Below are 17,358 nucleotides of genomic sequence, written 5' to 3'. Positions count from 1 at the left end.
ACATATTATATTATCCTGTTCATATGAAATATCTAGAACAGGCAAATCCAGAGAGACCAGAAAGTATATCAGTGGTTAGCATGAGGAATAATGAAAAGGTTCTAAAAAGGGCTGTGGTCATGGCTGCACAATTCTGTAAACATACTAAAGCCAATGACTTGTACACTTTCAAGGGATGAACTGTATGGCTTGTGAATTATATCTCAAGAATGCCCTTTAAACAAGAAATAAGGGAGGTAATTACCAAAACAAGTGATCGTTTCTGGGAAGAAGCAACAGAAGTAGGGGGGGCATGAAAGAGGGGGCAGGATCAGATCAGCTTCGATAAGTCAATCAGAGAAAGACAACTATCATATGATCTCCCTGATATGAGGAATTTGAGGACAGGCAGAGGGGTTTGAGGGGTAGGGAAGGAAAAAATGAAACAAGATAGGATCTGGAGGAAGACAAACCATAAGAGACTCTCAATCTGACAAAACAAACTGAGGGCTGCTGTGGTGGGGGGGATGAGGTGGCTGGGTGATGGACACTGGGGAGGATATGGGCTATGGTGAGTACTGTGAAGTGTGTAAGCCTGATGACCCACAGACCTGTACCGCTGGGGCAAATAATGCATTATATGTTAATAAAAATAATTAATAATAAAAAACAAAAGAACACAAAGCATAAGTATTAATTTAAGTCCACACGCACTCATTGAAAGCTGGAGGATCAACCCATGTGTCAGGGTCAGGACTGGAGAGGGCGGGGACCAGGACCCCTGGGCAGGGCTGGAAACCCTATAGTGAGGGACGTGGGTTCCAAAGGCTTCCTGCGCAGGGCACAGCCTACAGTCCAGAACCATCCAGCCACCATCCTACAGGCAGCTGCCCCGGGCCTCAGATGGGTGTGGGCAGGCCCGGGACACCGGGTCCTGGAGGACTGGGAGGCAGGCAGGGGGCAGCAGGCAGGAGGGCAGACCAGCTCCAGGCCCGCCACTCCTCACCCCCACCCCTTCCTCCTGCTCCCGGATGCTCCCCGCTCGTCCTTCTCTGGCCCCCACCTCCTCTGGAGAAAGTCTACTTCCCTCCCCGACTTCGAGCTGGCGCTGCCCCCAGGCGGTCCCCGCAAAGTCCTCCTGGTCATCACTTTAGCCAGCCCCATCTGCCACAGCCCCGCAGCCGCCCCTCTCCACGCTCGCGCAGACGCGTCTCTGGCGCCCCCTGCAGGCCTGAGCAGGCCCCCGCTTCCCCAGGCCGCAGCCCCTTTTGCGGGGAGGGGGGGCGGCTTCCTCCATAAAAATAGCAACTATTGTCATTTAAGGCTGTGTTGGCCCATTCCCAACAACAGGGAAGTTTCTCTTTCACTTTAAGTTGGAGAGAAAAAGGAAAAAAAGACTACTGGCAAAAAGACGAATATATTAACACTATAATTAAGACACTCTCTTAGACCTAAAAACTTATTTCTTTCTTCTGATTTTAAAGTAAATTAAAACATTTTCATGGGCCCTAAAAGTAGTGTGAGTCCTGGGCACCGTGCCTAGTGGAGAAGCTGGCCCCTCACCTGCCTCTTTTCCCTGGGGCTGCGGCCAAGGCCGGCCCCTGGCATCCCACATCCCACTGGAGCCCAGGGCATACTTCCCTGGACTGTAGTCATAAGCTCCTTCGGTCTCCCCTTCCCACTTGGCTGTGAGTGCTCATCCTAAAACACATGCACTGGCTTGCAGTGTCCCTTTTCATGCCACCCCATCTCCTCTCCCTCTTCCCACCCACCCGGGCACCCATCACCTCAGAAAAGCAAGCAAGGCCAGAATACAAAGGGTAACAGCTTATCAACACATGCCAACATCAATTTGTTAGTCCTCATAACAGACCGATAGGGGATATACTGTTATAGATAGGAATTGTCTATATTTTACATAAATATGAATAAATTTCTGCTTTACAGCTGAGGAAACCAAGGACCAGAGGGATTTAGTAATGTTCCCAAGGGAACACCTGTTCTAAAACTAAGAGAAGGAAGTTCTTGGCCTTGGAGTTTCTCCAGGCCCCATGCTGGCAGGAGGGGAGTGATTTACAGGGCGGTATTTCCAGGGTAGTTTTGGCCACTTGTGATTTCCACCTACCTGCTGACTTTGGGACCCAGCCCTGCATCAGAAGCACCTGGAAGAAGCCTGCTCAGGGCTCCCCACTGAATTTCTGCTAGAAATTCAGTTCAGCTGAGAGACTTCACCAAGGTCCCTACGGCTTTGTAGGAAACCTGCCCTCTTCACCCCTCCAGGAACATGTCCTCCCTGTTTGCAAGGGATACTAGGACTGTGGTCAGAGAACTGGGCAGGAGAAAGGAGCTGGTACTTGCTGACAGCCTGAACAGCGGCCCATACCTGCGCCCCTTCTGCCTGGTGAGGAAGAAGCACAGACATCACCCCTGGCCTTAGGACACCCCCCTTCATCCCTACAGACTTCTCCCTCATGGATGTGCTGGAGCCCAGCTCCCCCATCCCAGGTACTTTCAGGTGGGGCCTATGGGTAGCAGAGTGTTGCAAAAAAAGACAGATTCATGTGGCTGAGAAAGTGGACAGCCTCTGCCCAGACACACAGACCCCTGGTCTGCCTGGCCTGGAGCACGCAATGGACCCCCATGGACCCCCATCTTCCATGTAGGGGAAGGATAAACATCTTTGTCTTCCTGCTGTCCCCAGCTGCATGCTAAGTAATATAACTTTAAACAACAATAATGGTTTAACACAGGTTAAGGGCTTGCTGTGTGCCAGAGACCCATGTTGGCAGTTCCTCAGTTAATCCTCACAACCACCCTTGGGGGAAGACCCTGTCCCTCCCCTTTGTTAGATGGGGCAACTGAGGCTCTAGGAGTTAAGTGGCTTGCTCGGGGTCTCACCCAGCCAGTAAGCGGTGGAGGCCAAACTGGATCCCAGTGCTGAGGCCTTAGCCACACTCCAACCTGCCCCCTTCGCCACCTGGCTCCCGCCTAGACCTCTCTTCCCACAGAGCTGAACCGTGGCCAGTCCATCCAGACCCGAAGATGGTGGCAGGAGCCATGACAGGGGCCATGAGTGTGAGCACCAGGCTGCCACTGCAGGTGACAGGGAACAGTGGGGTGATCCGCAGCTCCACATTGACTGCACACACACTCATGGTTTTCCCTCACACCTGGGAAACTCTGGTGAGGAGGTGAGAGTCAGGTGGGCCAACCAGGCTGGCTGGGCTCTCCTGGTTGAGGTCTGTCTGCGGGCTCAGGTCCTCCAGGCTGGAGTAGGGATTGGTGGGAGGAGAGAAAAGCCCAAAGCTCCAGCCAGCTTGAGGCCTCCAATGAAGCCCCTCTGAAGAGTAAGTTGGGATGGGAAGGTCCACCATTAGCAGAGAGCCCAGGGACAAGGGAGTGGCTGGTGAGAAGGGCTTATTTTAAGTCAGAGACTTCAACCGAGATAGGGGGAAAAAAAAATGGAAACATGGTAGCTGCTGAGTGCGAGGCAATAGAAGGTGTTGAAGACTACGGCAAACACGCCTCCCTCGAGCTTAGCAGCAGCTGCGAGGGCTACTGCTAGGCAGGACTGTCAGCTCAGGGGCGCCATTTCTTCAGAGAAGCTAGAAACTGGGATTTTTATATGAAACCTACCAATTTTAATATTATCTCAAAAAATCTGAACACCTCATGGGCCAAAAAAACGTAAGCCTTTCATCCAATTCAGCTTGTAGAAAGCCACATGGTGGCTTCTGCTCTGGACATTTTATACTTCCAGAAGACAGATGTCATGCTCCCCTCAGGTCCTCTCCTTTTCCAGCTACCCCAAGAACCTTAAATAAGCAGTCTCTAAGTCCAGGCCAATCACACCAGGGGAGGCCTGGTCCCGGGAGACCAGGCAGAGGCCACCCCACCAGCTCTGCCTCTTCTCCTGCCTCACCCCTACACACCCTTATAGGAAACTGAGGATCCCAAAGCCCTTGTTCCTCAAGGAGCTGCAACGCCGGAAGGAGAAGCAGAGCCTGTATGTGGTGACAGAGGGTGTGAAGACCACGCACAACACCATGCTTCAGAGCTTCAGCGACGCAGAGGGAGCGGGACAGCTGGTTTTCCTTAGGCCGGGCCATTTAAAGGTGCAGGGTGTGCCCTAGGGCTGCAAATTCAGGTGTACTGGGGATGCTGGCACCCACCCTCACTCTTGCCAAAAGGGCTGCCTGCCCCACTAAAAATTGCCCCATCTAAACAAGAATGGGATTCCTGGGTCCTTGTGTCATGGTTCTCAACTCTGAGGACACGTTAGAGGCACCTGGAAAGCTGTTTTGGTTTTTATTTGAAAATACCCAACACTGCCCCGCCCTCTGTTTTCAGGGGTGTAGAATGGGCCCCATTGGCTGGTATTTCTCTAACTCCCTCAGGTGATTCCATGTGCTGCCAGCACTGGTATCACTGCACAGGGGATTTGCATCAGCTTTGGAACCAGGCACACCTGGGTACGAATCCCAGCCCTGCCCCTGGGTAGCTGTGCGGCCTCGGGCAAGTCACTTGACCCTCTGAGTTTGCCAGTTCTCACCCCGGAGGTTGGGCTGCAGAACCAAGGGAGATCAGGCAGCAGCGTGGGGAAGGTGCTGAAGACACGGGTGCAGGGACACTCCGTTTCCTTCCACGTGCCTCCCACGTCCCACATCTGCTCACCAGCTCAGTCCTTAGGTCATTTAGTGCCTGTGGGTCTCAGGTCCCCATGGTGATGCAGAAGTATGTCCCACACTAGTATCCTGGGGCTCTAGGACTCTTGTCTCCCAGAAATTAAGTGTGACTCAGCCCCACAGGAATGCAGGTGAGTATGGGTCACCTATCAATCTCCAGCTCCCACTGCTGAATACTGCTTAGAAGCTAGAACACACCACAAAACGTTCTCTATCAATTTTTCTCATCCATCCCTCCTGATGATTCTATAAGATGGGTACTATACGTCGGGTTTTCCGGGTGCCGAACCTGGAGCTCAAAGAGGTTAAGGGGCACCTGGGTGGCTCTGTTGGTTAAGCATCTGACTCTTGATTTTGGCTCAGGTCACGATCTCAGGGTTGTGAGATGGAGCCCCGCATCGGGCTCTGTGCTGAGGGAGGAGTCTGCTCAAGATTGTCTCTCTCTCCCAAAAGGAAAAAAGGAAGGAAGGAGGGAAGGAAGAAAAGAAGGGAGGGAGGGAGGAAACAGGTTGAGCTTCTTGCTCAGGAGCACACAGCAGGCAAGTCCTGGGGCCAAAATCCAGACGGGGGCCTACCTGGTTCCAACATCCATGTGTGGAATCAAACCAGTTACACTATAAGGCCACCTCTGAACACAGCAGATGGCAGGCCTTCTAATGGAGGGTTATTTGAGATGTTAATGAGATGTTAAAATACACATCCTCTTTCCACTTGCCAGTTGTGGGAAAGACAGGAGACAATACAAGGGGAGGGTGGGAGTAGCTGGGGAGCAGGGAACCACCTTGGGATTCCATATTTGCTGTTGATTTCTTATTGTGTGGGACTCCAGGTGTGTCATGGGACTGGGGTCCGTGTAGGCTCACCAACCTTCCCAGCTTACCTCAGCGAGGACTTTCCTGGGAAAGGGGACTTTCCATGGGAAAACAAGGACAGATAGTCACCCTAGTAGTCAGTAACAGAAAACCTGAAATGACAGCAGCTCTAAACAAGACAAAGATTTCTGTCTTAGGTAAAAGTCCGACTAGGAGCCTAAGGCAGTGGCTCTGCAGCAGTCGATCGTCGTGCTGAGAGACCTAGCTCTTTCTATTCTGTCACTCTGCCACTTTCTGGTCCGAGATGGCTGCTCTAACGTCATCTACCATGTCCACGCCACAGCCGGCAGAAGGGAGAAAAGGACTTGCACACACCACCTCCATTCACTTGCATCCCACGGGCCTGAACGTGGCTATGTGGCCACATGTGACTGCAGGGAAGCTGGATTCAGTCTTTATTCAGACCAGCCAAGTGCCAGGGGAAAGGAGGTGTTCTCTTACTCTTGCCTTTTATTTCTTTCAGATCTTATTTATTGAGAGAGCAAGCAGGTGCTTGCATGCACATGCGTGGGGGGAGGGGTGGGCAGAGGGACAAGGAGACTCCACGCTGAGCACAGAGCCCAGCAGAGGACTTGATCCCAGGACCCCGAGATCATGACCTGAGCCGAAATCAAGAGTCGGGCCACTTAACCAACTGAGCCACGCAGGCGCCCCATCTTCCTGGTGCTCTTAAACTGCACTTTCCCTGTGGGAGTCGGGGGACAGCAGTGACACCACTGGCACCATGTCACGAGTGCCAGCTCCCGTTCACGAGCCCCAGGGCTTGTCCCAGCTGCACTGCGGTCTCCACCTCCGAGTGAGAGGGGGTGACTCAGAGAGCACTTAGAGGGGATCTAGCGGCAGGGCCTCATGACCCCAGCTCAGCGTTTCCCAAAGTTGCTACCCCAAACTCTGGACAGTGCTTAACCACACTAAGTGAAAACCGTTTCTTTATCGTGGGACTTTTTAGAGCTTTTACCATGCCAGTGTGTATTGCTCTGACCCCAGAATGCCTCGGGTTTTTCTTCTGGAAGTATCTTGTGTGCAACATATTTTGTTGTTCTTACTGCCTGAGTGTCCGCCCAACCCCTGCTTTTGGATCTTCCTCTCCCCTCCAACCTTTCAGGCCGCTACACTGATCATCACGAGAGATCCATGCAGTCCCTCCTCCTGTGTCTCCCTGTCCCCTGCTCCTGTCTGCCCTGAGGACACCTTCCTGCAGGTCCTCGAATCCCGTGTGGACTTGAGGTCCTGTTCTCCCTGCCTCCTTCCTAGCTGCAGGGTCAGAGCCACATGGCCAAAGAGAAGATGGTGACCATCCCGCAGGGCACTGTCCTGGCCTACAGGGTGCTGCAGCTGGTGATCAGAGAGGACTGCTGGGGTAAGTAGAGGCTGGAGGCACAGGAGAAGCAGAGACAGGATTCCCTCTGGGAGTACAGGCAAAGGGGCCCGGGCTACTTGCAAATGTGGATTGGGAAGAGGGAAGAGGGAGGCTATCTCCCAGTGGCCTGAGCACTCAGCCAGACAGCTCCACCTTCTGGCAGCTTCTACAGAGATCTGAGGTGCCTAGAGGGCCCCAAGGTCAGCTGTCCAGGAGGGCTTACAACCCGGTCTGCGGCCCCATGTGGCCCAAGGGCAGGGGTGTCAGGGAGCTGCATTTGATGGGAGGAAGGGCTGTGTCATCTAATTAGCAAAGAGAATAATGCGGACTGGGTGGTCCTGCCCATCCTTAGCCCAGGGCTGACCAGTGCGGGGCCTCGGGAGGGTTTGTTCTCCCAACAGTGCTGCAGCCCAGACATGGGCTGGGGACTGAGCCAGGGTGGGACCACTCTGATGCTCAGATCTGGCCCACTGAATCTGCAAGGTTGGCCCTGGGTGGGGGCGGAGGGGGAGGAGGATCCAGCCACCCTTGCCCTCATGAGAAGAGCATGAGCTTGATCCAGGGCACTGAGGTCTGAATGGTGGCTTTGCCACTTGCCCTCTGTGTGGCCCTGGAGATGTCACCAAATGTCTCAAGCTTCAGCATCCTCGTCTGTAAACGGGCTCATGCCGCCTGCCCACAGAGTGCTGTGAGGCCACACAAGATAAAGCTGTGAGGCCCCTGGCTCTCTGGCCAGCAGACTGTGGGAGCCCCATAATTGCTGACTGTCTGCCTTCTTCTCAGGCACTTTTCTCTATTGCCCTACCTGTGCTCCCACACAGCTGTTCTGTACCTGCCTGAAGGAAAGCTTGGTCAAGACTTCAGTGGAGGTAAGGAGTCCTGCCCAGGGCCTGGAACCCAACCAGAAATCATCCCTTCCCACAGAGAATGCCCTGACACTGTTCTTGGGGTCCCTTCCCTCCACCATGCAGTCACCCCATGTCCAGGGACAGGGACGGCCATCTTCCAGCTGAAGCATGGGCCCTGAGCAGGAGGGGGAGAGGGAGGAAGGAGAGTGAGGTTTGGGAAACAGGGAAAGGCAAGGATCAGAGCATGACTGCCACCTGGTACATGATGGGTACTCAATAAATGCTTATGGAAGGAAGGGAGGAAGGCAGGAAGGTAGAAGTGAAAAGCAGGCACACACAAGAGGGCTCTGCATGAGGTGGGAGTTTCACCAGGCCAGGACTGTGACACCAGGACCTCCTGGTTAGGCGGAGGATCCGAGCAGGCTGACCCTGGGCAGGGAATCTGGGCCCAGGACCTGGGGGTGCCCATCCTCTCTCCACAACTGCAGCCTACAGCTGGGCCCTCGGTGAGGAGCCCAACTTCCAGGGCCTGCAGAAGCAGACAGGTACCCATTTGCAGGACCTGGCCACATGCCCGCGGAGCTGCAGCATCCGCTGCTAAGTGCCCTCCAAGAGCTGTTCCAAGACCCTCGGGCCCTGCAGGGACTCCAGGACACAGTAAGGGGCCCACAGGCCGGACCAGGGACTGAGGACAGGATCCAGGAAATGGGGGAGGAACAGGGAAATGAGGAGCAGGAACGGGATGTGCTCTGAGTCTCAGTAGTGCCCAGCCTTGGATGGCATGGTGAGGCCGGCCCTGTGGTGACCAGGCACAGACCTGTGCCAGCTTCTGAACATTTGCTCACTAAATCCCAAAGTGGGGGGCCTGGCTCAGCACTGCTGGCATCAGAACCCAGACTCATTCCATCCTCACAGGCATCAGAGGGGACATGGTGCCAGGGGATGGAGAACAGGAGCTTGGATGGTTGTGTGGTTGGATGTGGAGCCAGGGGACAGAGAAAGAGACCCACAGCCTGTTCTTACTCCCCTTTGCCCCTGTCCTGCAGATGGAGCAGGATCTGGACACCGGGGTGCTGGGACAGCTGGTTGGCCCTGGGGGCTTCATCCTAAGCACTGGCAGGAACCCTGCAGGCAGCCTGCTGACCTCGAAAGGCAGAGCCATCCTCTGCATTCTTGGAGCTCTTGTGGGTAAGAGGGATGACAAGGGGCTGGGGTAGGAAGGAAGAGTCCAGAAGGAAGTCCTCACAAGGCCCCTACCCAGCAGCCCCTGTGTTCCCTGCTCACCCTCTCCGAGTGAGCCTTCTCCTGTTTGTTCTGTGCTCTAGATGGTCCCAGGCCATTTCCACTCACATATGAGTCTCTGTCCAAGCTCTGCCCAAAGTAGGCATGGAAAAGCCCAGCCCCCTTTTTCTCATTTTGCTTGTGCGTTGAGTGACACTGACCTTGCAGGACGCTCCAGCCCTTCCTTCAGTGATGGTTTTCTCGGCATCCGCTGTGTGTCAACAGGTACCAAAACTGAGGCAGCCACTGTCTTCTTTCAGTCTGTAGAGGAGCAGACGGCACAGCAACACAGACAGAGAATTACCGACGGCATGACAGTGTCTAACAGAGGCCCTGCTCCAACCCGGAATGGAGGCGAGGCTCACAGAGGGAGCAAGGCACAGGATCCCCACACTGATGGCCCGCGGTGTGGACAGAAGCCCTGGGGCCGTCAGGGGGACAGAGGCTTTGAAGCCCGGGCCGGGCTGTTCTGTTGTTATCTTAGGATCTTCATTTCCCAGAACCCCCTTCCCTGGGTTCTGGGTGAGAATCCCCCGGAAGAGGAACCAGCGTGAGACTGGGGGGCCGGAAGTGAAGCAGCAGCCGTTCATCTCTGCAGCCTCCCTGCCGGACAGATGCTGCCCAGAGTCCCAGCGCTTCCTCCCGGCTGCGAGTGCTGCTGACCTGTAAGGCCTTGGCCCTGTCACCATACACAGAGGCCACAGCTCCCCATCAGCCTCTGTCAGCTGCACCGTGACAGTCCTCTTCCCACCAGCCTTCACGACTTTCCATCTTGCCTCCTGCACTCTAGCCACGGTACTCCCCGTGCTGTCATTGCTTGAATAAGTCAGCCTGCTTCGGCCTCAGGATCTTTGCACTGGGTAGTCCCTCTGCCCGGTGGCATACTCTTCCCCCCAGATATTCACAAGGCTGACTGTGTTCACTGTTTATCTTCAGGCTCCCCTGCCAGAAATGTAAGTTCCATGAAAGCAAGCGCTACGGTCTGTATCATATGTCTGTACATCATAGGTGCCTAACATCCGTTAGGTCCCTCCCCAGGCATGAAAAGAAGATTTCGGGGCAGAGAAGCCCTCACGGGGCTAGAGGCATGCTGTTCCCCAAGACTGGTGCTTCATGTTTGGAATCGGGCCAACCTGGTTTCTCATCATAGTTTTGCCCCTGACAGGATGAGGAATCACCATTATCCTAGCTAAGAACCATCTTGCAAAGCCGCTGGGGAGCAGAAAGCCCTTCCTTCGTAAAATGAAACCGACCATCCACCCTTTGTGGATCGTGTTTTAGGGAAACTGGGGGGTTGGAAGGGGTGGGAACTTAGCACATCCAAGCAGGCACAGTTCCTACCTTCTTGAACCTTCTCGGGGAGGATGGCCTGAGAGGTACCTAGTGGAACTTGTCTCCACCTTAGGGCTCCAGTATCCCAGCCATTCCTGGGACACACAGGATGCCTCATATGCCTGGTGGTCCCCAACCCCTATCTCTCAACAGTGCTCAGTGACACCCAACATTGCCTGCTGAGCCAGTCCAGAGAGACGGATCACACCCCAGCAACTGGAGCTGGTGAGAGCCACCAAGACGGGGTGTGGAGGGAGGACATCCGGGGAAATATCCCAAGTGGTTTGTTGGCGTCCAGTCCCCAGTCCCAGGAGAGCCCTTTATCAGCCCTCACTCACAGAGGGGGCACACCCTGTCTCTGACTTCTGAGCCCCTGGGCCTGTGCAGCCTCTGCTGTGTGGGCCACATTCACTCATGAATGATTTATTGATTACGCTGAGTCCATACCTTGTGTCACCAGGCCCTCTGCTGGGGCTGAGAATACAAGGTGAAAGAGGTTCCACCCCTCACAGTCTGGTTAAGGGACTACGCAAACCAGTGACAACAGACAGCGCCTACTTTAGCTCAAACAGGCAGCTATGAGGACACCAACTACAGGGCTCGGGGCATTTTCCAGGGAGTGATCCTCCATGCAGTTCATGAATTCAAGGATGAAAAGCTGGGGGTTGGGGAAGGCGGGCAGAATCCTGGCAGAAGAGTGCCAGCAGAGGCTGGGAGTTACTAGGGAGTGTTGGAAACCGATGACTCCACCCAGGGTGGGAAGAGCGGTTTTGGCGGTTCACTATTTTTTTTAAAAGCTTTTATTGAGAGAGCATGAGCGGGAGGGGCAGAGGCAGAGGGAGAGGGAGAAGCAGGCTCACCACTGAGCAGGGAGCCGGATGCTGGACTGGAACCCAGGACCCTGGAATCATGACCTGAGCCAAAGGCAGCCACTTAACCAACTGAGCCACTCAGGCCCAGGGGGTGGGGTACACTACTTTGCCAAGCCTCAGCTGTAGTAGGAGATGGGGGAGCACTGGCCCCAGGAGGGTGGATTCCACTGATGCAGGACCTGGGAGACCTGTCTGTTCATTCTGGGTGGTTCCCTGCAGGTGGAGAGCATCTTAGAGCCAAACTTTAATCAGATGGAGGAAACCACCTTCTGTCTCCCACTGGAAGTCCTCTCATCCCTGCAGAGTGAGGATGTATCCCTCTCCCTGAGCCTGGTGGAGAGCTGTGGACTGGAGCTGCAGGGCCCAGCCCGCAACTCATGTGGCACCCTGACCTGGTGCCACAGCTGTCTGCACTCTATGGGTCCCTCGCAGGGCTGCAGATGCTGGCTGCACCCAGCCCTGTAGCCCTCTAGGCCAATAATGCCTGAGAAGGATGCCACATCCTCCCCTAGGGTTCCACTCCTCCTGCCTCCGGGGAGCTGCTGCCCCAGGCAGCCATAGGTGATTATGGGCTCCACCAGGACTGGCTCACATGCTCTCCTCCATCTCTTTCAGAACTGGTCTCCTGACATTAGTCACCCATCCAGATGCGAGGGGGCAGGGACACCCATTAGTGTAGGGTCTCACCTTGGATCAGAATTCTTCCTTGAGAGGCAGCAGAAGCTGGTTCCGGAACAGCCTGGGCTCCATCCACCGCCCCACCACCGACAGCTGTGTAGCCCTGGGCAAGTTACTCCCTCTCTGTGCCTTCTCCTCCCGCAACGTCGTAACCCCCGATGAAATGGGCCAAGAATCCCTAGCTCACTTGACCATAGTGGAGACTTAAAAGTTGTCCATCAAGTGCCCAGAACAATGCTTGGCTGTCAGCGATTATTGCGCGACGCGACTATTACTGATCGTCTGGCTACTCTGGAGGAAGCTGCAGGACCTTTCCGCAGGTGCCCAGAGGACCTGACAGTGTGCCCTTAATGCGTGCTTTCCCCGCGCAGGATGAGGGACATGGGGGGAAGTTTCACTCCGCCTGCAGGGGCCTGCGGGCTGGGACTCCTGGGCTGGGCCCTCCCCCACCGGCCTTGTCCGGTGGTGGGAACGTGCGGGGTCATATCCAGTAACGCCGCACAGCGGCAAGCGGACTCCTTCACAGTAAGAAGAGTCACTAGTAAAACTCACACGACCCAACATGGCCGTGACGTACAGGCGCTGTGAAGGAGTGTGCGTGCGCGTGCGTGCGTGCGCGTGGGCTCATTCGTGTGCGAGCCGTGTGCGCGCAGGGCGTGGGAAAGTCTGAGCCCGAGGGTGCTTGTCAGTTTCCGGTCTTGGAGTCCTATCTCAGTTCTCTTTCCTCCGCAGAGCCTTCAGCCGCCGAAACAAAACCCAGCACGGATCCCCTGGTTTTGCCTAGGCCCGGCAATCACAGTAAATGTTTGTTTCCCCTGATAAAACTTACCTAACAGTCAAAACAATAACCCTTGTTTAAAAAAAAAAAAAGGTCTCAGAAATGTAAGAAGAACATTGGAGTCTCTGTAACTGCTTCCCAGATATAAGCAGTTTTGACATTTTGGTAACATCTGCCCTGCAGTATTATTCCCATGCATTCATACACATCATCATCATCTTGCAGGTAGTGGTGTGAATTTAGGCAAGTTACACAACCTCTCCGAACTTCTGTTTCCTCTCCTGTAAACCAGAGGTTAAAGTATCCATGTTAGAGAACATTGTCAAAAAGACGCGACTGACCTGTGAGCTGGCCCAGGCGCTCCCAGCCTCCTCACATCCTCCCCTGACCTTGGAAAGAGGGTTCCACTTGCCTTTTCTGCCCTCAGAGCCTGCTGCAAGGACACAGCCTTGAGATGGTGATGCAATGTTGAAAACACCCGCATGGTGTATAAATGAACACAATTAGGGCCTCTTTATAAACTTTTAAGATTTGGAGGGCACGTGCCCACTCATCTTGTTGCCACCCAAGACGACCTGTGTGTAAGTTCCCTTCACTGACATTAAAACTACCGACCTGAAGTGGCCTCCTGCTTTCTTAGGTCTCTCTCCCTGCCCTCTGATTACAGGGGCCAGTCTCAGATCATACCCAGGAACCTGAAGCTCCCAAGAAGACTGTGAACCAGCACTCTATGTGTTTGTACCCCTCAATAACATGCTCACATACGGTGGCCCCTCAAAATTATTTTCCTCCCGTCGTAGGACCCTCTAGAGAGCCCACCCTAACAGTACTCACAGGACGGTCCTTGTCTAAAATCCCCTTTCAGCAGCTAAGTCAGAGTCTCCAGGAGCTGTGAGCTGGTGGCCAGCAGAGGAGGTGGTGTAGATGAGCTGCCTTGTAGCTATAGGGGTCTGAAAGAAGAAGCATCTCTCTGCCTTTGACCATCCCTGTGCAGCTCTTCCCTTTCTTAGGACCTCCCAAAGCACATAGGGCACTGCCCAGAGGCCAGTGTTGCCTGAGCAGCTTTTCCAGATCTGAGGTGGGACCTTAGAAATAGGGAGAATGGGTCATAAAGCCACTGACAGGTAGAAAGGGGACCAGAACCCATACAGTGGAGTCTTTTCCCTATCCAAACCGTTTTGGTGTCCACCTTCAATGCCCCTCCCATCTCCCACCCTCTTGCTGCCTAATGCTCCTGGAAAAACACTCTCCCTTTGGACCAACGGGGGCCAGAATCTCAGGGCAAAAGCGCTTAAGTAGTGAAAGATGCTAGTGCTTACTGAGCCAGAGACAATCTCGCTGCTCCTGCCAAATATGCTCCACTCACCTCCTTCCCACTTCTTTCCCATCCTGTTCCTCCTTCCAGGTGTTCAAGCCCCGAACTTGGATCATTCTTAACTCCAATCTGTGGGGGACACCTGTGGCTCTCCCTCAAAATATATACCGAATCTGATGCCTCCTCCCCACACCCACTGCAACGATCTGCCTTTATTCCTTGCCTCGACTGATTAATTGCCTCTTAGAATTCCTTAACTGGTCTCCTTGCCTGTCTTGTCTCATCTCAATCTGTTCTTGGCAAGGCAGTTAGAGAGTTAGAGTTAAAACTTATCAAATATATCAGTTTATATCACTCCTTGCCCAGAGCCCTCTGATGCCTCAGAGCAAAATCTAAAGTCCTCTGGTGGCTGCTATGGCTTTACATGATCTGATCTCATTACCCCTCAGACCCACCTCTCTCCCTGACATCCTCTGGTCATCAGGCACTCTCTTGCTTTGAGGTGTCTGCCCTTGTTCTCGGCTCTATCTGGGACACCTCTCCCCAGATACCCTCACTGCTAACTGCCTTCCCTCTTTCAGTCTTGGCTCTCATGAGGCAAGACTTGTCCACCCCACTAAATTGCTAACGGATCCTCTGCCCAGCCCTCCCAATCTACCTTAATTTTCCCATAGCCCTTAGTATCCTCAACTATACTGTATAGTGATTAAAGTCAATCTAATAATGGTTACATCTGGACACTGGGAATATAGCAGTGCAGGGAACAGACCTGGTCCTGCTCTAATGGAACCAACCATCTGGGGTATGACACAGGCACGAAACAAAAAGTCCACAATTGCTTTGTTAATTCCTGCCATGATGAGTGATACACAGGAGACTGCCGACACTGGTTATGGGAACCCAGGGCCTCCTCAGAGCTGAACATGCCCTAAGATTCCACTTTGGTCAAGCACATTGATCAACAGCATGACTTTCCCAGGTGTCACTGACAAATGTGCTACTTTGGGAGATACGTCTGAGGGCAGAGAGAGAAGGATAAAGAAGGGTTGGGCCAGGCCTCCTATTGTAAACTTTGACCAACCACAGATGGGCACTGGTGGATGAATACTCCCCTTGTCTGCCTCCAGAAGGACAGATCCAAGGGGCTTTCTACAAAATTTCCCAGAAGGGCCAGAGGCACAGAGTCCCAACTTAAGAACCCAGCCTTGTATTGGCTTTCCCTCCTGGCCTGTTTCACTCTGCCCAGCCCCTGGTTCTGCTCCCTGGGACCTCCTCCCAAAATTGCCCACAGTGCACAGCCCTTGCTCATGCTCTGCTTCTCATGGACACTCCAGGCTAAAACAGCAGGTTCTAGATAAGTGCAGTGGAGACAAAAACAGAGTACACGTGTTGCGGAGTGTCTGGGAGGTTGTCATTTTCAACAGCAGGGTCAAGGTAGGCCTGCCTGGAAAGTAACATCTGCACAAAGATGAAGGGCATGACCCATCCACAATCCAGTAGGGGGAACCTGCCACTGCAAAGGACTTCGGACAGAATGACCACCCTGTGCTCAAGGAACAGCACGCTTAGCATGGCCAGGGGTGATGGATGTGAGGTGAAGGAGACACACGATACTTGCACACATACATGAAGGCTCGTCCTCACGCTGTTGTTCACAGTAGTCTGGAAAAAACCAGAGTCCATCAAACAGAGGGATGCTTAAGTAAGTTGTGGTATATCCATACAATGGAATACTAGACAGCATTCAAGAAGAAAGAAAACACTTTTTATATAAAAATATGGAACTTCCAATTCATATTAAGTGAATAAAGCAAAGTATGGAATGGTGCATATAAGAAGTTAAATTTGAGTAAAGGGATGGAAGAATAAATATGAATGGCATAAATTTGAACCCAAGTCTATTGCATTTAGAAAAGCCATACTATTTCTCCTACAACCACACATTATTGAGGAATTTCTCCAAAAAAAGTCTTGAATGATCCTGGTGTTTTGTGTCAACACAATATTCAGGCCACACCATGAAGAATATACACTCAACATTTCCTTTTACTGCTTCTTCTATCCGAATGCCCTCTCTGAACACCCAGAACATGCTGCCCTCCTCCATTCAGGCCCTCCCGAGCACTAGTCCTGGGACAAAGTCTAAGTGGGCTCTGGAAAGGTACTTATTAAATGTTGACTGACATAAAGATATGCTTGTGAACACAATGACCGAAGCAATGTATCAGTACACTAGAGCTTGATGCTTAAAATCATTGTGAACCGCCTGTCCATTTAGAAAACTGGAACAACCACACAGTGTCTATTAGTTATAGGATCTTTATAGGGTTCTTCAAAATTGTGCAGCTTTGCCTAGCACCCTGACTGAGGGAAGTAGAACTGGTACTGCTGACTACTCCAGAATAAATGGAAAACAATACATGTTAATGGACAGGACACTTGGAATAGACTGTGTTGTTGTTTTTAATACAATTAAATGTTATGGTAGACATAATAAAACTGACAGTGAGCACTTTTTAAAAAAATTAACATATAATGTATTATTTGTTTCAGGGGTACAGGTCTGTGATTCATCAGCCTTACTCAATTCACAGCGCTCACCATTAGCACATACCCTCCCCAATGTCCATCATCCAGCCACCCCATCCCTCCCACACCCCTCCCCTCCAGCAATCCTGAGATTAAGAGTTTTTATGGTTTGTCTCCCTCTCTGGTTTTGTCTTCATTTTTTCCTCCCTTCCCCTATGATCCTCTGTCTTGTTTCTCAAATTCTTCATATCAGTGAGATCATGTGATAACTGTCTTTCTCTGATTAACTTATTTTGCTTAACATAATACCCTCTAGTTCCATCCACGTCGTTGCAAAGGGCAGGATTTCATCTTTTTGATGGCTGCATAATATTCCACTCTGTGTGTGTGTGTGTGTGTGCGCGCGCGCGCGTGCGTACACACACACACCCACACACACACACACACACCTTCTTTGTCCATTCATCTGTTGACGGACATGTAGGCTCTTTCCATAGATTGGCTATTGTGGACATTGCTGCTATAAACATTGGGGTGCACGTGCCATTTCAGGTCACTACATTTGTATCTTTAGGGTAAGTACCCAGTAGTGCAATTGCTGGGTTGTAGGGTAGCTCTATTTTCAACGTTTTGAGGAAACTCCATACTGTTTTCCAGAGTGTCTGCACCAGCTTGCATTCCCACCAATAGTGTATGAAGGTTCCCCTTGGACAGTGAGCACTTTGATATGTACTAGGCATTACTGGCATTATCTGGGCATAATCCTCAGGGCCGCTGTAGAGGAGTAGGTATTCAAGTATTACCCATCACCCAAAGTCACACTGACTTA

The sequence above is a fragment of the Enhydra lutris genome, unplaced genomic scaffold (genome assembly GCF_002288905.1).
Source record: "Enhydra lutris kenyoni isolate GAN:26980312 unplaced genomic scaffold, ASM228890v2 scaffoldscaffold14, whole genome shotgun sequence".
Classification (NCBI taxonomy): domain Eukaryota; kingdom Metazoa; phylum Chordata; class Mammalia; order Carnivora; family Mustelidae; genus Enhydra; species Enhydra lutris.
Note: the sequence above shows the minus strand (reverse complement) of the source record.